Here is a 20,122-nt window from a genome sequence, read left to right as displayed (position 1 = left end):
GAAAAGGAGATAACAAAACTGTGGAGAGAAGTGTGAGTAAATATAAGCATAAGGTTATATATGCTGTTCAGCAAGTGGAAAGTGTATGAATTCTGTTTGTTTGAGGGTGCTTCATTCCAGAAACAAGGCTTTTGTGCTCACAGTGAAATGGCCAAGTTTTCCCTGTTTGGAGTTAACTTGAAAGCAAAGTATTTGAAAAAAATCATTGCATGCAGTGTAATGGGTGCCTGAAGCTTAGGGGTTGAATTAGTACAAGCCTGGTTTTGCCTAATGGTTTGCACGTGCCTCATTTGTATTTTAAGGTTGTAGTCTGTCCATGTGCACAGGGCAGCCTGGAAACAGCCAGTGTGCAGCTGGCCAGCATGAGGAGCAGGGTGCCCCTTCTCTGCTGTTCCTTCTGTGCACAAAGAGAGGATGGTGGCCCTCCACACTCTCATATCTGCTGATTTCTGTCACCTCATTCATGTGAAGACTTCTTCAGTGTCTGATTACTTACCTGTTTGCTGTTTGAAGTTGTGAGATCTTAGCTCTGGTTTGCTGTCTGCTAAAGAGTGCAATACCAGAGCTACCAGCAGCTGTGATCAGACAATGAGTTAGCTCATGGTAGCAGTGAGGAGCTTTGCCTGCTTGACCAGCAAGGTTTGATTTGTTGATGTCTTTGCTCTATTCCTGCTGTCTGCAGCAGAAGAGAGGAAGTGGGGAGGAGTTTGCACACAGCCTCTGGCTCACGGCTGGGGGAAGAGGAGGTGGCCACCAAGAGAAGGGAGGAATTACAGGGAGCTCCCAAATTAAACTGGGAGTTGGGTGTCATGTGAAAAGCCAGGCCTGGAATGGACAATGAACTCTGCAGGGAGTGGCAGTGGGGTCCTGTAGGCTCCCATGTAGCAGGAGCAGTGCCTAAGGTGCTTTCCAAGGGGAGTGTGGTTTCAAGACCAGCTGGAGCAAATTTGAGCTTGCACTGCTGTTGAAAGGGGAAGTCCTGCCTTCCAGCCCACCCTCTGCTTTGGGCAAGATGCCTTTCCCAGGCACATACCATGGAGAGAGCAGGAATGTTAAGTAGCAGGGTGGCCACAAATCAGCTTCAGCTAATTGCCAAACTCACTCAGAGATAGCAACAAAATCTGGTATTTATCTGGTTAGGCTACATGCTACTTTTGACAGTATATCTGCGGGAGGTATCTGTGCTGGGGGTTTTTCTTCTCTCTTGATGGCATGACACTTTTCCTGTGTGCTGGTTTGCTGTTTTTCTTATGCAGCAGCAAGGGAGGAAGATGGCATTTTAACTGAAGAGATTGTCAAATGTCTGCTGTTGTCTGGGTACTTTGAGATATATGTAGAACTGAGAATTATTCAGCTGTGCTGAAATTAAACCTCTAATGACTGGAACTGCTTACTTAATTAGCTGGAGTTTTGGGATTTTTTTTTCCAAAATACCCACTTCTCCCCCAAAATACTGTGACTTCCCTCCTTTTAATTGCTTTACAGAATTCATAATGATTTGTTCTAAGTGAATTGTTCTGTGTTTTTTTCAGTCTGTTAACAATTATTATTTCCCTGTTAAAAGCATCAGAAGTATTGTTTTCCTTAATAGAAAAGATGTTTGATCAAGTGACTGTACAAATGGAGGCAGCCACTGTATATAGGATGTGGCATTTGGAGGTTGCATGTGTTATGCCTGAAGTGCCAAGTGCTTGGCTGTGATTCAGATGAAATTGGCACTGGCTAATGCCAACACCCCAATGTAAATGTGGTGTCTTTCCCTATGCTGTAGGGCCCTGAAAGAAAAGTATTGAAGTGAATGAGTGCCAGAGGGGATGAGGTTAAAAGAGGAGTGGTGCATGTGCTCCTTATTTAATCTCCTTCGTAGCCACAGTCCCACACACTGACTATACCAGTGGATTTGTATTCTTGTATCAAAGCAGATGTTTCTGTAAGAAAGACGTCGCTTTGTTTTAATAAATTGAGGTTGTCACTTCAAAAATGGGAGAGGGAGGTGAAGGAAGTAGCATAAAGTGAGAATTTGACAAATGGGATTTGGAACAAAATCTATGGGAATTTTTGTGGTAAGAACTGCAGGGAAGAATCCTTCACTGGTCTCGGCATTGCCCAAACATCTGCTTACACACTGCTATGATTTATATAAGAATTTCTGCTTTTAGATTGGTTTTTGGTTTGTTTTATGTTTTCTTTTGTTTGTTTGAAACCAAAATTTTCGTAAGTGTTTTGTCATTTGTTATCCTTTACATTTCCTCAGGTATGATCCAATCCATGTGCTCAGCCTGTTCTGGGAAGGGGAGGGTGCTGGTGATGGACCTCAGCAGTATTTCAGATTGTGATTCAGCTCTTGAAGACAAGCTCTCCTGTGCTTCCCATGTGTTACCAAGTGTGGTCGTGGTGCTATTCAGCCTCTCCTGGCCCCTTTCCCTAAATGCTATACACTCTCAAAAAGCATTCCTCCTACTTTGAAGGTGGGAGCTGCCTTTGCCTGCTGTTTTCGGAAATGGTTTGTTGCCTTTGGGAGCGCTGCTGAGGAGGGATTGGAGGGCATGGTGAGCTCTGTTCAGGCCCTTCTTACATGGCTCCCTGACCTCGTGAAAAACAAGGGTTACTGGAACAGCCAAGGGGAATGGCCCCGTGGCTGTGAGCATTTTCTGTTAGAGCTCAAGTATGATCCAAAGGTCTGTTCTGAAGCCTGCTTGCTCTAGACCCTTGGAAAGTATCTAGTCACAGTTTTTTTCCTCCATTTATTTAAAAACCTAGAGTCTCTGAAAACACCAGTTCTGCATAAAAAGATTTGCTTCTACTGAGACCACTTGACTACCCCAAGCCCTTTCAAGAAGAAAAGTCTATAAGGCGTATTTTATTTGAGGATTTGACAGTGTTTTTTCTGTCTCCTTATCCTGGGTCTCTACTGCTAAGAAGAAACCCGGAACAGCAGGTTCCTGCTGACCTTTAAAATTATCTCAGTGGAAGGCTTGACACAGGGCTTGTTCCTGTGTGCTTCTGAGTGCTGGTGGGTGCCACCCCTGAAAAAGCCTCAGAAAAAAAATAGAGGGAGATTTGGGGGCGGAGGGTGTGTTTGCATTTTTTTCTGCAGTGGTTTGGGAGCAGCTCAGGTGGGTGAGTGCACTGCTCTCGGTGCTGGGTGCAGACCCTTGGGGCAGAACAGCTCTGCTGCAGGCACTGCTGGGGTGGGGGCAGTGGGCTGGGGGCTGAAGCAGGGATACAGCTGCTTGTTCCTGCCTGTGGAGCATCCTCTGCTCTGGAGGGCTGCCCCTGTACCTGGGGCTTGCTACCCTTGCAGTGAGCACCTGCTGCACTGGTGCTCGCACCCTGGCACAGTGTGCTGTGGTTGGCAGTGCTAGGAACACCCTGGGCACACAGCAGTGCTGCTTGGGGGGCAGCAAGGCAGCGGCAGCCAGCCGGCCGCACACAGAGTCCTGTAGAATCCTGCCTGTTGCTAAGGCATTCCTTTTGCATATGGAACAACACTGGTTTATATAGCAGCTTTCCCTGTGTTTGTTGATTGGAGGCAATTACTGTAAAATACTTGATTTATAACAAGGCATACTTAATAAGCAGCAAAGTAAAATAAATATTCATGAATTACCTGTTGGAGTCTAGCTGTTCTTTTTGCTGAGTTGTTGCTTTCCATCTGTGTGCTCTGCACAGCCCTGGAACCTCTGGGTCTCTGGAGATGAAGGCAGCCATGCTGGATCTTAGCTGGTGGAAGTTTTGGGCTGAAGAAGGAGGGGGCCAGTGCAGCTTTTTCTCTAGTTTGTTCGTCCCAGAGGATAGAGGTGTTTTCCTGAGATTTTTCCAAGCAGCTCATTTGACTCAAAGTGGTGTGCTTTCCTGGCACAGGGCTGTAATGCAGTAGTTGAAGTGTCATCGAAGTGTTTGTGTGGAACATGTGCATTGTGCAGCTACCACATCATTCGGGTCTGGTCTGGCTTTTGTGGTGGTGTAGGGAGGTGATGATGTAGAAATAGCAGTGCTCTTGGTTAAGTTAGGATGAGCCAATATGTTTAAGAAAATGTGTGGGAAATGATAAATTGCTCATTTGGGATCTGTGCCCTTCAAGAATAGGACAACTCATTTAGAGTAGTTCCAAAGTTATTAAAACAAGGATGTGCTCTGTCTTCCCTAGAGATGAAGCACAGTCAGCAAAATGATGAGTAACCTTTGTCTTCTGTGTTACTGAGTGGCATTCCTCTAACCCCTGCTACCATGACCACTTTATTTGGCCAGTTTGATTCACAGGAGTTTATTTTTATATAGGAGGAGTCTGTGGCGCTTGTCAAAATGAGAAAGTGATCATCAGAGTGTGGCTTGGTATTCCTGCCGCTGGAGCCTTCAGGAGCCAGCGCTCAGCCCTGCTGAAGCCAGAGGAGGAGGGCGGAGAAGCACAGCCTGATCAGGTACTGAGCCAGTCATGGGAAGGGTTGTTTGGTGCAGAGTTAAGTTATGGATGATCATTAGTTGTTAAAAGTTACATTCTGTGGAAGGGCTTGTTAGCATGTGTGGTTCAGTGGAGCCCGGTAAGGACAGCCACATCCGTGGGCAGGGCGTGGGTGTGTTTTGTGTCTGAGCTCTCTGACAGAGATGAGGTGAGCATAAACAAATGCATCTCATTTCCTGGGGTATTTGATTTGCACATCTGGTGTGCAGTACTGCTCAATACGTGTTTGCAGGTACCATTTTCAGGCTTCATGTAAGTTGTGAAGAATGGGCTAGGAATACTCTTTAACAAATGTTTGAATGTTGAAGAGCAGTTTGATGTCTTGAGGAAAGGTTTTTCCTCAGCTTTATTCTTTGTTCTAGTAGGGAGACTTCAGTGCTAGCTTTTGATGAGCAGTATGTCTTGTGGGAACTGTAGAGCACAGAGGTAGCATGCTGATGGGTTTTAAGACAAAACCAACTCTCAGTTTTCTTGTTATGTTTTTATTTGCTGAGATGTCTGTAACCATTCCTGGAAGCTGGTATTTATTCTTGCATTCACATCTTTCAGAGAAAGATACTTGAGAAGATCTAGTTAGGTTCATCGTTTATATAGACAGAGGGGTTCAAGATTTTGATTTATTGTATTCGATTTGGGGTTTTTGTCTTACGTAACTATACCTTCCAGTTTGTGGAACTCCTGCTCTAAGGACCATGTTTTGAAAAGACTTCACATATTTTTATGTACCATTAGAGATCTTTTATGAACAGGGCTAGTACTTAGGTTGGTTTGTACAATGCTCAGGATGGCAGTGGCATGCAATTCACTGTTAGACTGAGCATTCTATGAAGAGGCACAGTGTTTTTTCACCTCAAGTGATGCTTTCTCTCCAGAAATACCAGCCTCCTTAGCTTAGACTGTCTGAATTTATTAGTCACATTTTTGTTATTTTTTTATTTATTGTCCCAGATGGAAGCAGTGAGGGTATTTTAAAATCTGTTAAGAAAATTATTCCTAATGTTCTAGAGGTAGTTTTCAGCTCTGATTATATCTTTCCTGGTGTGGTTAAAAGATTTTTTTAAAAGGACTCTCTTTCTAGCATCCATTGTGAATACTTCACTTTTTTTTTTTTCCTTGGGAAATAAGAATCAGCATTTATTTGATTGAACAACCAGCTTCCTGCTTCCCAAGGAAGAGATAGTGGCTCATTTGCCTGCAAACATCCCTCCTGTGGAGAGTCTTTGTTGGGGAGTTAGAGGAAAGCTAGCAGTTCCTAGTGAAATAGCTGTGTAGCAGGATGAAGAGGGATTATTGAAGCATTACTAGGAAATTCATGGCTGTGTGGAAGACCTTATGTACTCCACAGACGAGCTGACCTAAATTCTGCAGCCAGGCCTTACTGGTTTCTGTGTTGATGTGATGTGGCAGGCTGGATAACCTGCAGCAGATCTGGGGTTTAAAAAAAAAAAAAAAAGCAGCAGGAGTACAGAGAAGATTTATGTTTGAGTGGAAATACAGACAAGTCTCTAAAAGTATACTGGATCAGTCTTAAATTTTTTTGTTGTTTTCTAGCCCACACTTCTCTATTCTTAGAATTGAGTATTTTTCACATAGCCAGGATGGGTCTGTATTATAAGGATGCTCATTAGGAAAAGTGGAGGTGTTGTTTATTCCTGGATGGGGAATACATGGATGATTTTGCTCATAAGAGTCTTGGAGTCCTGAGATAGGTTTTAGCAAAGAGCATGTGCTGAGTATCTTATCAGTAGTGAAACAGTTAACACAACTGACACTTGAACTCTTCAGGAAAATAGGATTAGTATCCACTTGACATAAATGGAATGGCTAATGCTTAAGTTTCTAGGCGATGTTTGTTTCTCAAGATTATACATTACACAAAACATGACACACAAATCCAAACAGAAAACAAAATGCCGGGTCTGTCACAGTCAAGTTGGTCAGTCTGACCCGCATGCAGTGTTTTTGTGCTGTTACTTCTTGTAGTAGTGTTGTGACTTTGCAGTTTAGTTTCTGCTGGCACAAACGTGGTGTGAGGGCAGTTACTGCTTCCTGCCTTTTTCTGCACACATAAGCCAGACTGATGCAATGCTCTTCTTTGCTTTCACCTTCCTGCTTGCTCACTTTGGTTACCTGGTCTCACTGCTTCCTTCTCAGGTTCCTCTGCTGGTATGAGAGGAATGTTTTTTTGCTAGTACTGCTTATTCCGTGTCCTGTGAAAGGAACGGTTTATGCAGGCAGAAACATTTTGCAATCACTAGAAGGGCTTTTGTGGTAAGATTTTTACTGGCATAGTTGAGAAGCAAGAAAAAATATTGGCTGATACAGTTCAATGAAAAAAATTGTTAAAGTATGGCTAGGGGCTTTGCTGTGCAAGTGTTGTGGTCTGGTTACTGTGATGGAGTGTGTGTGTGTATTTATAAAACATTTCTGTCTCGAAACCTCTTTTTGTGTCAGCATAAGCTTTAAGTCTTGAATTGTTTTAGAGGAATTTCTGCAACTGCAGCATCCTGAAGTGCCAGGGGAAATAGTGATATTCTGAAACATTGCTGGCTTATTTTAGATCACATTTCACTTGATATGCTTTTGATTTGTTTTAAGAACAACTTGTCTGTATAAGCTATTTGTTTACTGTATGCACATAGTAAGCAGCAATGCTGACCTTCGGCTGGAAACCAGAATGACTGCTGGTCCTCACTGCCAGGGGCAGGTATGGTGGGGGGATTGGAGGGCAAGGGTTGTTTCCTCTGTGTGTGTTTCAATACCAGAAGCAGTAATTAGAAGCTTATTAACTGACAAATAAATTAAATTGATTGGAATTCCCTCCAAAATGGTAAATGTTATTGCCAAGGCTACCTCAAGGCAGAAGCAGTGTTTTCCTTAGTACAGCTATAGATGTCATTTTGAGTAATTCTTTGCAATGAAAAGAACTTCTGTGTATCTTGCTCCAATGTTACAATTTCCATGTTGGTTTATCTTTTCTTTCTTCCTGTCCTTCCAGCAGAATTTTCAATGTTATCATTAGAGACAGAAACTGGAAAATAACTGGAAAATAGCTGGAGAACAGCCCCACTTCAGTGGTTTTTTCACTGTTTTTTGCTCTCGTATTTCTTTGCCTAGACAGGAGACTTGTCCATTACTGATAGCAGAAGCCAGTCCTCACAGTGATGGGTCAGTGAGCTGAGCTGCTTCCAGCATGTCCTTCTGGAGCCTGAACCCAGCCAGGCTGCAGGCAGTGGCACCGACACGGCACGGGGGAGGAAGGGGATGGCCCTGGCAGGGCTTGTCGCCAGCTTGCTCTAGCAGAGAAAAATCTGAGCAGGGTCAAAATGCAGCACTGCTCTCTTTCAACCTTCCCTGGAGTAATGTCTTGTTGCATGGTTTTGTGTTCACAGACTTGTTCTGTACTGGATGTGTATCAAATTCAGTGGGCTGTAGTATTCTTAGCTATGTGTTTTGACATATTATGATGTTGTTTTGAAATACCTACCTGCTCTCAGTTCTTGACTGGAATCTCAGGAGGTGCCTTTTGGATAGATGGGAAGTGATTCTCAATATGTTGCTCCCTCAAGCTTCATCTGTTGTCTTTGGTAGGTGATGCTGTTTTGAAAAGGCAGCAGCATCACAGTTCTTGTTCTCCCGGAGGCTGGGTGAACACTGGAGCACTAAATCCATGTAGTGAGGTGCAGCATCAAACAGTAAGGTCTGTGTGTCCTTGCCCATACCTGATGTGGTTTCAGGAGAGACAAAACACTTCCAGCAACTGAGAAACCACAGGAGATGTTGGACTGGGGAAAAGCTGATCTTTTCAAAACCTTTGCAGGTTTTCCTTGTCTGGATGAGCCCAACACAACTCGTGGTGCTATATTTACACATGATGGTAAAGAGGACATACCATGTTGGTGGCATTATTGCCTTGCACCTCAGATAGTAAAGATGGGGGAAGAGAGAGAGGGAGGGAAAAAATGAACAAACAGCTCTTTGTTGCTCAATTATTTTAGTGCTTCTGTGGTTTAGCTGTTATATTGTGTTACTCTGTCCACAGCTTTTTATGGGCCTCTTCTAGAAAAATTTTAAATTTACATAAATAATGTTTCTCTGGTTCTATTTATTATTCCAAGTGCTAGAATATGCTTGCAGTTATAACATTCCACTGCCTTTAGTGATTGGATGTATAAAATCTGGCTTTTGTTGCTGAGCAATGAGCTCTCAAACTTTCTGCTTATGTGACTGCATTTCATGAAGTAGGTTTTGCTCAGTGTATTAATGGAAACATGGAAAAGTCTTGTATGCATAATTAGAATTGTTTTGATCAATAAAGCATCAGTCTCTTTTCCATTCCATTAACTCTTACATTCTGCAGCAGCTGGGCAAAAAAAGTGATTTTTTTATCTGCTCATAAATTGAATCTACTACTTTCTACTACTACTAAGGTAAAATGTTTTTCCAGGAAGACTGCAAAACAATTTTCATGGGCAGTTCAAGTAATTATTTAAAGAATATAATGATTGTTAACATTACTGATATTTGAAACTTTGGGGGAAAAACAATTCCTTGAAAAGAAATTTTTGAGAAAGGAAAACACCATACTGCCCCTTCCCCCTGGCCTGCTGTTCTGAAGTTCTGTGGTAGTTAAGGGGAGCACTGCCCAGGTTTGGGTGTGGTTTGTTTTTTCCAGTCTTTACTATGGAGGAACCATTGTAGTTTAAGGCTTTAGAGGCAGAGCTCAAATGCCACTCCACTCTTTCCCCCATAGATCCCCACCAGATTGCTGCTTGTACCAGAGCTGCACTCTGGTGTCCAGCTGTCTGGTTTGCAGCTACATCTGCAAAGTCCCACATGCTTTGCCTTTTTGGCAGGTTGTGTGTTTTGGTGACTTGCTGCCTGCCATGACACCAGGCCGAGATGCTGGTAGTGCTGCCAAAGGCTGGGAGCAGCAGACATCCCTGCGCCATGGGGGTGAGATGGGAAGGACTGGAAATAGGGGTGCTGCATGGATTTTGCTTTAGATGCAAGAAGCAGTGGGCTGTGATAGAGCCAGACAACCACCTCTGAAGTCACCACCTGTTGGCTGAAGGCTGATGGCTGTTTTTTCCTAAGTCTCTAGTCCTTGGGCAGTCACTGATTGGTGGTGACTTGCAGTCAAGTTCACAGCAATACCAGTTTTTCCTTTTCAGCTCAGGGAACGGCATGGGGAGCTGCAGGTAACCTGTGCAGGATCTGGGTGAGTATTTGTGAAGACAGATGTGGGTGGTGACGGAGCTGGGAGGCATCAGAAGGGAGAACATGGAACGTAAAGCACAGCTAATTTTGCAGGAGTGTATTGGCCCACTCTTCTGGATTGGGCTCTCCTGGTATGTGTATTTAAACTGAGACAATCTGAAATTACTGGCTGTCAACCTGTTAAAATAATCAGGTTGCCAAGAGCTCTATCATTTTGTTAAGCTTCATTTCAGATTTATTGCATATTTTTTCACCTTTAATGGAACTAATCCAGGGGATGCAAACATGAGGTTTAGCACACTGGTTCCACTCCCTGCAGTTCATTTAAATTTTCTTTTCATTTGCTTTTGCACCCCTGCTCTGTCTCAACCAGGGTTCAGTCTGAAGGCAGCAACTAAGAAACTATTCCCTTCACTGAGAGGGTATGACTAGCTTGCAGGAGATGGGAAAAATGAGAATTGGAGCTCTCATCCATAAACATTAAACAAAGCTTATTTCAACAGCCTCTTCTGTCTTTGTTAGAATAGTTGGAGGTATGCCAACCTAAAATGCCCCAAACCTGCTTTGATTTAACTTTCACCTCGGTCTTTGTGTCATATCCTAACGAGGGGCAAAGCTACTTCTGTTTTCCTTGTGTGTTGGACAGCACTTTGATACAGTGGTGGGGGAACTTGAGTGGGTATTTTACAGTGCTATTGAGTTTCTTTTCCTTGTGTGGGTTGTTCAAATAGCCGTGCTACTGGGAAGACAAACACTTAAAATTGAAAAATATGATGAGGCAAGGGCTGTCAAGTATTATGCATCAATTTTGTACTTTGCATGCTGAGGTCCTGACCTACTTGAGGTCTCTAGATACTTTTGCAGTGTAAGTGTTTAGCAATGATAAACTGCAATGTCTGGCAGAGGGATTTGGTGTGCAAGGACACCTGAAAAAACAACCTTTAATCCTTTCCCTGAAATGAGCTGGTTTCCAGGTTTCTGTTTTTTCAGAGAGGTTGGACAGGGTGCTTCCATTCAGTGTGTGCTGGCATGATATTCAGTGTTCAGCACCTTGTTTTAATAGTTGTCAACAAAATAATATTGGTAGAGCTGACTTACCAGCCTTTTTTTCCCTGCATGTGTGCCACATTAATTCTTTGAATGTATTTTTTTTCTCATAAGTAGTCAGTATACCAGGAGAAGACCTGTTCGCCAATGACACCTGAAAACAGTAAAAAGAGCAGAAGACCAGAAAGCCCCCAGATATCCCTAAACAGCAACAAAAAAATGAGCTATGATGTGGTCAAGGGGAGAGCTGCTTGTAGCCAAGGACACTTGCTAAGAGGGAGACAGATTATGAGAGCCCACGATTTATCTTGGATTTTTGAATGAGGGAAAATGTAATTGTGTTCTCTAAATAAATAAGTGCAGTAGTTATGTTATGTGTTGTTCCTTATGGAATTAAATGGCCTGTTAATAGTTTCACAGCTTGTCACAAAAGGCCTTGGTGTTTATTCCTGGTTTTCTAGATAGTCTGATTACAGATGATGGAACTAGACAAGCTAACGGGTCATGGCATTTTAGAAAGTGGTTCCCTAAATGAATATCTCAAGGACTATTTAGAGTTAGAGGTGTCCCCAAGATAAGCTGTTGCTGATCTGAGGACACGGATAAGAGTGTTTCTTGCTTATTAAATGCCCCAAACGTGAGTAGATGTGTGTATGATTGAAAGGTTTTGTGGATCAGCATTGGCTGAAACTGTTTTCTGAAGTTTGCATGGCTTAAAAAGTGTTACTGATGTTTCTTGACACCTTTTCTGCAATGTCATCTACCCCATTAACAGCGTATTTAGGGGATGGGCTTGTTTCCATTCTGCACAATCAGAGTGCGCATAAGGAATGTGCATCTTGTTTTCGTAGCAGTCACAGACCAGTCCTCAGGAGCTGACTCACTGCTATTTTGTAAGCAGGGTTTGCCTCCCTTTTATGCGGTTCTGCATTTTTCCATTTCACAGCCCATGGTAATTTAGCTCTTAAGTTCGCTGGTGTTAAAAAGCCTGCTTCCTGGAGTAGATCTTATCTCTATGGATGTGATATGTACTTGGCCTAATATGATACTAACAAAAGTAATTTTTGATTATTTCACTTTTTTCTATGGGGTCTTAATCATGTTATGTTACCAAGGCACTTCCCCTGCAGCTAACATGCATGATCATTAACAAACAAGTATTAATGATTTAGGGGGAATTGCATTTGGTCTGTTAGTTATTGTTACACGGTCACACTTTTAGGGGCTTGTTTTCAAATTTTCCTGCACTATACTTTACTTTCTTGAGTTTCAGATTAATTGCTTTGTTCTGCTTGCAGTTAACTGAGTTTTGCTATTGGGATGTTGTGATAGGTGGCACTGGTAAAAATGGGCCGCTGGAAAGATACAGAAGGAGGGCTATGGCTCCCTATAATTTGAGCATTCAAGTTAGATTTTCTAGTGTAGCATACCTTGAATAACACTGGATTCCATTATTGACTTCCAAAATCACTTAAACTCACTCTCACACCTTAGTAACACTTTATTCATGGCAAGTCAGGTATTTTCTTGTGACTTTTTATTATTTGCTTTTACTTGGCTCAGTTATTTTTTCCACACTGGCATCTTTGGAGGAAGTAAACTGCCAGAAATCTTCAGTAGTGTCATGATTTTTATTTTTTAATGAAAAGCTTTTCTGAAAATAACTGCACCAATGTGTAAATCAAATATTTTCCAAAGTACTGCTACTTTTGTAATTTTTTTTATAGCTTCCCTAGGTAAAAATTGGAAGATCAGATTGTTTTAATTGATGTTTTTGCAAAACTTGTGTGGCTGGAAAACTGACAGTAGTCATGTGAATTTCCTATTACTTCTGCATGATTAAAATCAACATCAGCACTCTGGGCTGCTACTAGAAATATTTCCAGAAAAGCCATACAGGAGAGACTAAGGGAGATAACCTAGCAGAGACTTTTTTTTTCCTTTTCCTCATATTCTGTGGTAGCTCCAAGGCTGAGCATAGTAAAAGGGAAAGATGTAAATCATTCTTACGGAAAAAGGATGAGGTGATGCTGGTTTTCCTGGTAGTAGCCAGGAGGCTGCAGAGGGGAGAAACAATAGGAAGCTTTTTGTTTCCTGGGTGGAGTTTCACATTTGACAGTGGTAAGTGGGAGCCTGATCTGAAGGCATCGGGCGGGTAGAAGGGCAGCACCTTCCCTGGGAGCTGCTGGACTTCAGCCTGGGTGTTCCTGCAGGAAACTCCACCCTCTCCTCCTATCTCTTTCTGGTACGTTTTCTAAGCCTTGATGTCGTCTTCTCACAGCCGACAAAAAGTTACATGTGTGGGAGATATGCAAATGTGTTGTAGTGTTCTGATATAATTTTAGCACAGGAAAAGAGCAAGCTCTGTACATAGGTATCACTAACTGAGCTGCAGTCTTGCAGCTCAGTTTATTTAGTAGAGCTGTCAAACTTTGAAAAGATATTTGCATGGATGTGGGGTGTAGGATCAAGTTCATAATTTTGTGAACTTTAAAAGTAGCTTCTATCAATCCACAATTCTCTAAATTCCTTCACAGACAGTAAAAACTGTCTGAATGAGTACAGAAGAATTCTGTAGAATAGAATAATTCTATGACATTTTAATTGAGGATTTCTGATAATGTGAATCCTCTTATTTACAGTGTATACTGTTGCTGGAAGAATACTGGCTTTGCAGTGAATACCTGAGGTGGACTTTATCTTCTCTTGTTTCTCATGTGTAAAATTCTAAGTACTGTTTTACCTTTTCTCATTTTTTTCTTAGTGGCTTGAGATTTTTTTGGTGGGGGGATGTGGAATTTTTCTTTACAGGTATAATGAGGGCTTGATGGTCTTGTGGGAGAGGAATGAATCTACTAAAATCCTTTCTCATATGTACAGGGTTAAGTAATGTTCCAGTGGAATTGCAGTCTCCCCATAACAGTTTAGACTTTGGTAAAGCAAGTGGATGAGTCATTGCATGGATTTGATGGCTGAAAAGATTGATTAATAATTAATTTAAAAACAAGATGCCCTTTCCTCTGTGTCCTAGCTTTCAGCCATTCAAAAGATCATGAGATTCCCACATGTAGTTTAACATTTGAGTGCTAGGGACATGTTTACTTTGATGTCTTTCCTTGAACTGCAAATGTTGCTTTGTCTTTGCTTTTGCTCACACATTATTTATAGAGATATAAATGTCAAATTTGATTCAAGTGTTCTGATGAGGTTACTGCACTTAGAAGGAGCCAAATGTTCCCATTTGGTGTGCTAGGGTTATACTTGCCTCATGACCTTTTTAAGATACCCTGGTATACCAGGTGCTTAATGGGTAATGGCATTCCTGATTTTCAGGAATTCTCGGATACAGGTTCTTTGCTTTTCTTCAGTAGACATTTGTCAGTCAAAGATTTGTATTTCTACAGGTTTGCATTTGAGCTGCGTGTCTAATGGGAAACCCTGGGTCCAGGATGCTTTCTGCCTTTATGCTGGGATAGTGTAAAAGTGAAGAATGCTGCTGACTGCAGTGTAACCCTGAAAAGATGCCTCAAAACAAGCCCTTTCAATTCAGTTAAATTTGAGGGGGGTTCAACAGCATAGGTCAAAGATGTGGGGTCAATCAAAACCAATCCATGAAAGGCACAGAATCTTCAGCAACCTTTTGGAATCCTTTAAGGCGAAGTGATACCTTCCTGAGTGCTCCTGTCTGGGGCAGGTCATTGATACAAGATAGGCCTCGTGACTCTGATGTTAGAAGAGGTAATAACCTGTGTTTTGTCTTTTTGGTTAATTAAAAGCATGCTATGTGCAATCCTGGGCAATTTAGGTACTGAATCTTGAATATTTAGTGCATGGTGAACATATATCAAGACATCTATCTGCTGACAGTGTACAAAAAGCCACCGTTGAAACTTTCATTTTTACTTACTTATAAGAGTGAAAGGTGAATGAAAATGTGTAATAATCTCACCTTGAGCTGTTGCTATCATTCATAATTTAAACCTGAATTGCTTCAAATTTTTAGTGTAATGATAATGATTAATCATTAAATTCAGAACTATCACTTGGCTGTAGTCTTCTGATCAGGCTTCTCTAAAAAGAAAAAAGCTGCCAGATATTTGGTACCAAGATGTGGCCACAACCTGCTGGCACTGGTGTTTGTGACATTGCATGTTGTCAGATATGTAAGGTACAGCAGCTGACACCTTGCACTTTGCAAAGCCTCAGTCTTTGCACTGCTTTATAAATGCTGTATAATAGGTATTGCATACTGCAGAGTTACTGTGAGTAGGGATTTTGGCCTTTGCAAGGATAGCATTGGAGTTAGACTTCAGGAAGTTTCGTAAAAAGAGGTTGTTTCTTGACCTTTGTGATAAAACCACCATGTGCCTGTGCACCGAATATGGAAGGAGAAAGCTCTCCCTCCCACTGCCTCTTTAATTTGTGTTAAAAGCACTGAAAGTAGGAAATGTGGAGATGAGATTTTAGCTGCAGGGAAGAATATGTAATCTGATTTATAAAACTAAACCTTCTTGAATGCTTGTTTTACTCCAGCAAAACCTCCTTTGGTAGACGTCATGTGCAGGATTGAGTGGGTGTTCACCTGCTGGTTTGTCAAGAGAGAAGGACAGCAGTTTGCTCTTGAGGGGTGCTGGGAATAAGTGGATGATTTCACAGCCTGAAGTATATAAAACTTACTCTGGTGTCATCATGGGCAGTGGAATTTGATAAGAAGTGGGAGGGGAGAAATGTGTGTGTGACTAGAGTGATACTTTGCATTCTGGAAGGAAGAAGCAGGGTCTGGAATTCATGGTTTGACATTTTTGAATGTGGGAAAAAAGCCAAAGGAAGCTAGTGGGTGTTGGGACATGGCTGATTTGCTCCAGTTTACAAAGTAGGTGTGGACAGCAGAAATCAGAAATACAGCAAGAAATCACCAGGTTTTGCTTTAACTGAAGGGGAAAAACCTGCCAATGGAGTGGTCACCCAAGGCACCCTGAGCTGCTCTAGGTCCTGATGCTGGAGCCTGGCAGTGCAGCTGTTCTCAGCTCACAACTTCAGAGCCAGTTTGCTCTGCATTACTGCCATTGGGAACATCCTAAGGCAGAGAAGTCCCTGAAGAAAAGTAGTTGCAGTTCCATTAGCTTTTTCTCTGGGATCACTGCAGTACCCTTGGATGGGTGAGACATGGGTCAGAGATGGATTGGTGTTTCCTCCAGGCCTTATCAGATTTGCCTGCAGAGAGAGATTTGTGAATTGAGCAATGGTGCTGTAAGAGGATTCCAAGGCAGAGTGGGTGAATCTGGCTACTGGAACTTGCCCTGAGGAGCCAGACTCAGCAGGGCAGTGCCTTGATCCAGAGCCTGTGAAGTGGGAGTTAATATACACAAAGTATGTGGCTGGGCAATCCTTGTGCATTAACTTTGGTAAGTTTTGTAAGGTATCTCCTGTTAATTACCTCGCTGTTGAATATGTGAAAAGTAAGATTATGAGGTTTTTTTCTTTCTATTAAGCTGAACTAGAAATAGTCCCTATGGGTTTTGAGGCTTGGACACAAGAATATTGCTTATCATGTGGTGTCACATCAGCTGAAATCCTCAGACAGTAAGGCTGCTGGATTTCCCGATTTGCCTTTCTCCTAGTCTGTCACAATTCTTCCACCATTCAGACTGGCGTTTCTTGTGTGTTTGGGTTACGGGGTAACAAAGCTTGTGAAACATGACAGTCTGTGAAAAATAGGTCTGTAATGGTCCTTCTGCTTTTCCACTGGGAGAATTTTTTACATATACATTTGCATTAATAGCAGCTGGCTTCTAGTTAATAAATACAGTGCCCTGTGAAATTAATGGGTTATTAGGGTTGGATGGGTTCCTACGGTGCCCTTAGTGCTGCAGCTTTCACTAGCTAGCTGTGCCTTTGCTGGTGTGCACAGCAGAGTTGTTTACATGTTAGGAATATGCTAGAGGCAAGGAGAAAGGAACAGCTTTAATGTTCTGCAGCTTAGATGCTCTGTGGGGGAGGCTTCAGAATTGTTCATAACAGGATCAAATGTCAATCAATGTTTCAAGAAGAATAAAGTTACTGTTTATGAGAAAATTAAAGAATAGTATATTACATGCTTTTCCTCCATCTATTTTTGACCCTGTCTAGGAAAATGTCCCTGTCCTGTGGTTCCCTTGAACCCTGTAAGAGTATCAGTGATGCCTAGGAGAAGCGTCTGTGCAGACCTCTCCTTTTGGCTTCAGCCACTCCTCTGGGCTGCCTTTGGTAAGGAAACAAGTAATATGCCAGCTTCTTTCAGCTCTTGCATGAAAAGCCTGGTGATCGTGTTGCTGAGGATGCTGCTGGAACATTGTGGTTACTATTAAATTTCTTTTACAGGCACATCTGGGGATTTACTGCTCTGTAGAGTAAGAAAACAGTTACTCTGACATCAAGCCATGAGCATGAGAAAATGGCTTCTCCCTCATTGCAAGGGAGGAGAGAGAGAAGTGGAGAAGAAAACAGCTGAAATCCTCCTCCTCTCCCTCCAGAGCTATTTTTTGCCAGTGACAGAGAATGGTGGGATGAGCAAAGCTGATCTATATCTGCAGCAGGCTGTGGCGCTGATCTGAAGATGTATCCCCAGGAAAAAACAATGAGAGCTTAGCTGTGGGGGAGGGAGCATCCAAAGTCAAAGCACTTCTCTGCTGCTTCTGCACCTGCAGTTTCTGTTCCAAGCTGCTTTGCATCCTAGGCAGGTGATGCTTAAAATTTGTCAAGGAGGGGCTGTCACATTTTGTCTTAGATTATGCCCCATGTGTCAAGCTGTTAGGGCAGCAGGCTGGGCTTTGGAAGAGCAGCTGGGGAATGCAGCTTGGGGAGAAAGGGTAGGGATGGGGAGGGAAGAGCTGGAGAGGAATCATGGATAATTGTGTCAGAATATAAGGCTTTTCAAGCCAAGGCTAGGTGCCTCCTAGAAATGCTTCTCTAAAACCTGGCAAATGCACAGTCAGGAATTCTATTTGCCAGAAATCAAGTTTTTCTGATGTGTGGCTTCTTGCGTTCTTCTTAGAATGGTTTGGTATTGAACCAGCATCCTGATATGTTGTGTTGTCTGGGCCTGTCTCCCAAAGGGAGATATTTTGGACAGTTACTCCCAAGTAAATTCTGTGTGTCATCTGGAGTTAAGGGCTTGTCTTCACATGCCATTAGGAAATCACTCAAGTCAGCTGAAGGTGTGAATTTAAAGTGAATTGCATCAACTGTTCTACATCTTTGAGGTAAAATAATTGAGAGTCACTCTGATTCTGAAGAAGAGCATCTGAAGATCTCAAAGAGTTTAATCAAGTCAGTTTTTTAATTTGCATGGTTTTTGTCTTAAGAATTAATCCAAAGTGCCTTATGCAGACAAAGCCTCAAAGTGGATTATATTATATAGGAAGGCTCTTAAGGATTTGGGAGGGTTTATGTGGATGTAGATGTATTACTAGTCAGGAATAGCACTTGTATTTTAAAGTCACCTTGTTCTTTCATCTGAATTCATTTTTCAGTCTTCTGACTGCTAACCTTAAAAAGAAATTGAGAGGATGTGAACTGCCTTTAATCTTTGCAATAGACCTGCTGCTAATGGCATCCTTAAAGCTGTCACTAACCATGTAATGACTGAAAATTTCAGTAGAAACTTCTAGTTCACATATTTAATCATTTATAGTGAATGGAATGCACTTCAGTGGGTAAAGTTGCTGATTTCTTCTGAGATTTTCTAAGCTGATGGGAGGAGGTTGAAGGAAGTTAGAGGAGTACAAGCCCTCAGAGCAAATCTTGGACTTCCACCCCAAACTGAAATTCTTCCCATGCCATACAATTTTTTTTTTCAGATGTGTGTATGAAGCATGAACCTTTAGCAAAATCTGGGTAGTGGAAAAAGGCTGAATGTTCTGTTATCTGAGGCTTTTGGTAACCTGCATAGTTGTGTTTACCTCAAGCCTGAGAGGAAGGGACAGAGGAATCTGGCGCAGGGATTTTTTGTGCACTTCGGACTGAACTGTCTGTGCAGACTGGCAGTTTTGAATATTTGCTGCCTAATTCAGGAAGAATGTGTTGGAGAAGTTACAGACAGACATCTCTATTTTGCATTTTAATGTATTGCTACAGTTTTTTTCTTCTTTACTTCTCTTCCTTTTTAATAAGAAGAGAAATGTCTGAATTACTGTAGGTATTTTTCCTTAGTAATTTTCAGTTGTGCAAAATAAGTTGCAGTGGCTGATGTACAGTAAGAACACAGACTATTGCTTTTTCAGCTACTGAATTTAGACTTGGAAACATAGGAAGAAATTTCTAATTTAACTAAATTCATGCAAGTATGTGTTTCAGCAGCACATGGAAGGGTCCATGTATGTTGAACTGCAGAATTCCATCCGTAGACTGTTACTGCCATGCTTCTAGAACACATAATAGATCACTGTGTGTGGATAGTTAGCATATTATTTAAATAAGGTTGTGAAAATTGAAAGTTCTGAATGTTTTTCATACTGTTGAGGCAATTATAAAGTCAAGTGTTGTCTTGCTGAATACTTTTATTGCCCTGTGAAAGACTTCATTCTAGAGACTAAGGACTGGTTCTGTACGAAGGTTTAATTGACAGGATGGGCAAATCCAGGTAGAGCACAGATGCCTTCTCTTTGGGCAGCTGGGGGATGTTGTGTGCACGTGCTGTGCAGTGCCTTTCTTGGCTGAGGAGCAGTGCAGTTTCTGTGGCAGTGTCCCACTGGGAGCACACTGAGGTCGGTTCATTTTGCCTTGTTCATCAAACAAGCAGCAGGTGGCTGGGCTGTGCAGAAGCTGTTAACCTGAGTGAGGGTCAGGCTGATGGTAGGAGTCTGAATTTGTACCTTGTCCAGTCTGGTTGACTTACCAAATTGGTTACTTGGTAAATAGCTCATCTTTACAGTCAAGGACTAGATTTTGAGGTGCTTTTAGAGATGTCTGAAATGGCTGATCAGCAAATGCTAGGTTTGTTTCCCTTTGTACATTCTGTTTAGTTCTGTTTTGTTGCCTCCGGAGTGCTGAACATCCTGTTGGCATCATGGAAAGATGTTCAGTGCCGTGGAAATTTAGCAGGTCAATTCTTGTTTCAGGTCTTCAGGTGACAAAGCTACTGTGGACTTTGTTAGCACATAGCTGGAAGTTGGTCGGTTGCCATGGGACCATCGAGTGTGACCCATTTAGGTAAAGGATAGGTAAACAGCAAACAGCCCCAAAGAAATTGCATTTAATGCTTCAGAAGAGCATATTTGTCATCACAGAGAACTTGGTGTCATTGTAGGGGGAAAAAAAAGTGATTGAAAAACAGATCTTTGTACGAAGATACTACTAAATAGTCCAAAATCTGAAATTCTGGTTTAAAGAAAGAAGACATTTACACTAACAGCC

At 42.1% G+C, this 20,122-nt stretch overlaps 1 protein-coding gene across 4 annotated transcripts in view; it reads left to right on the top strand.

Annotated features, from left to right (window-relative positions):
* Window positions 1-20,122, top strand: part of LRRC8D (leucine rich repeat containing 8 VRAC subunit D) — a 51,786-nt gene that overhangs the window by 7,304 nt on the left and 24,360 nt on the right. For 3 of the 4 annotated variants that reach the window (XM_064428337.1, XM_064428339.1, XM_064428338.1), the window contains exon 2: window positions 4,282-4,421. The exons of the other annotated variant lie outside the window; for it this stretch is intronic. The gene's annotated coding sequence lies outside the window, so the exon portion shown is untranslated. The remainder of the gene's footprint in view (window positions 1-4,281; window positions 4,422-20,122) is intronic. 4 annotated transcript variants of the gene reach the window in all.

This window comes from Passer domesticus, chromosome 7 (assembly GCF_036417665.1).
Source record: "Passer domesticus isolate bPasDom1 chromosome 7, bPasDom1.hap1, whole genome shotgun sequence".
Lineage (NCBI taxonomy): Eukaryota > Metazoa > Chordata > Aves > Passeriformes > Passeridae > Passer > Passer domesticus.
Note: the sequence above shows the minus strand (reverse complement) of the source record. Positions and strands in the feature narration are given on the sequence as shown.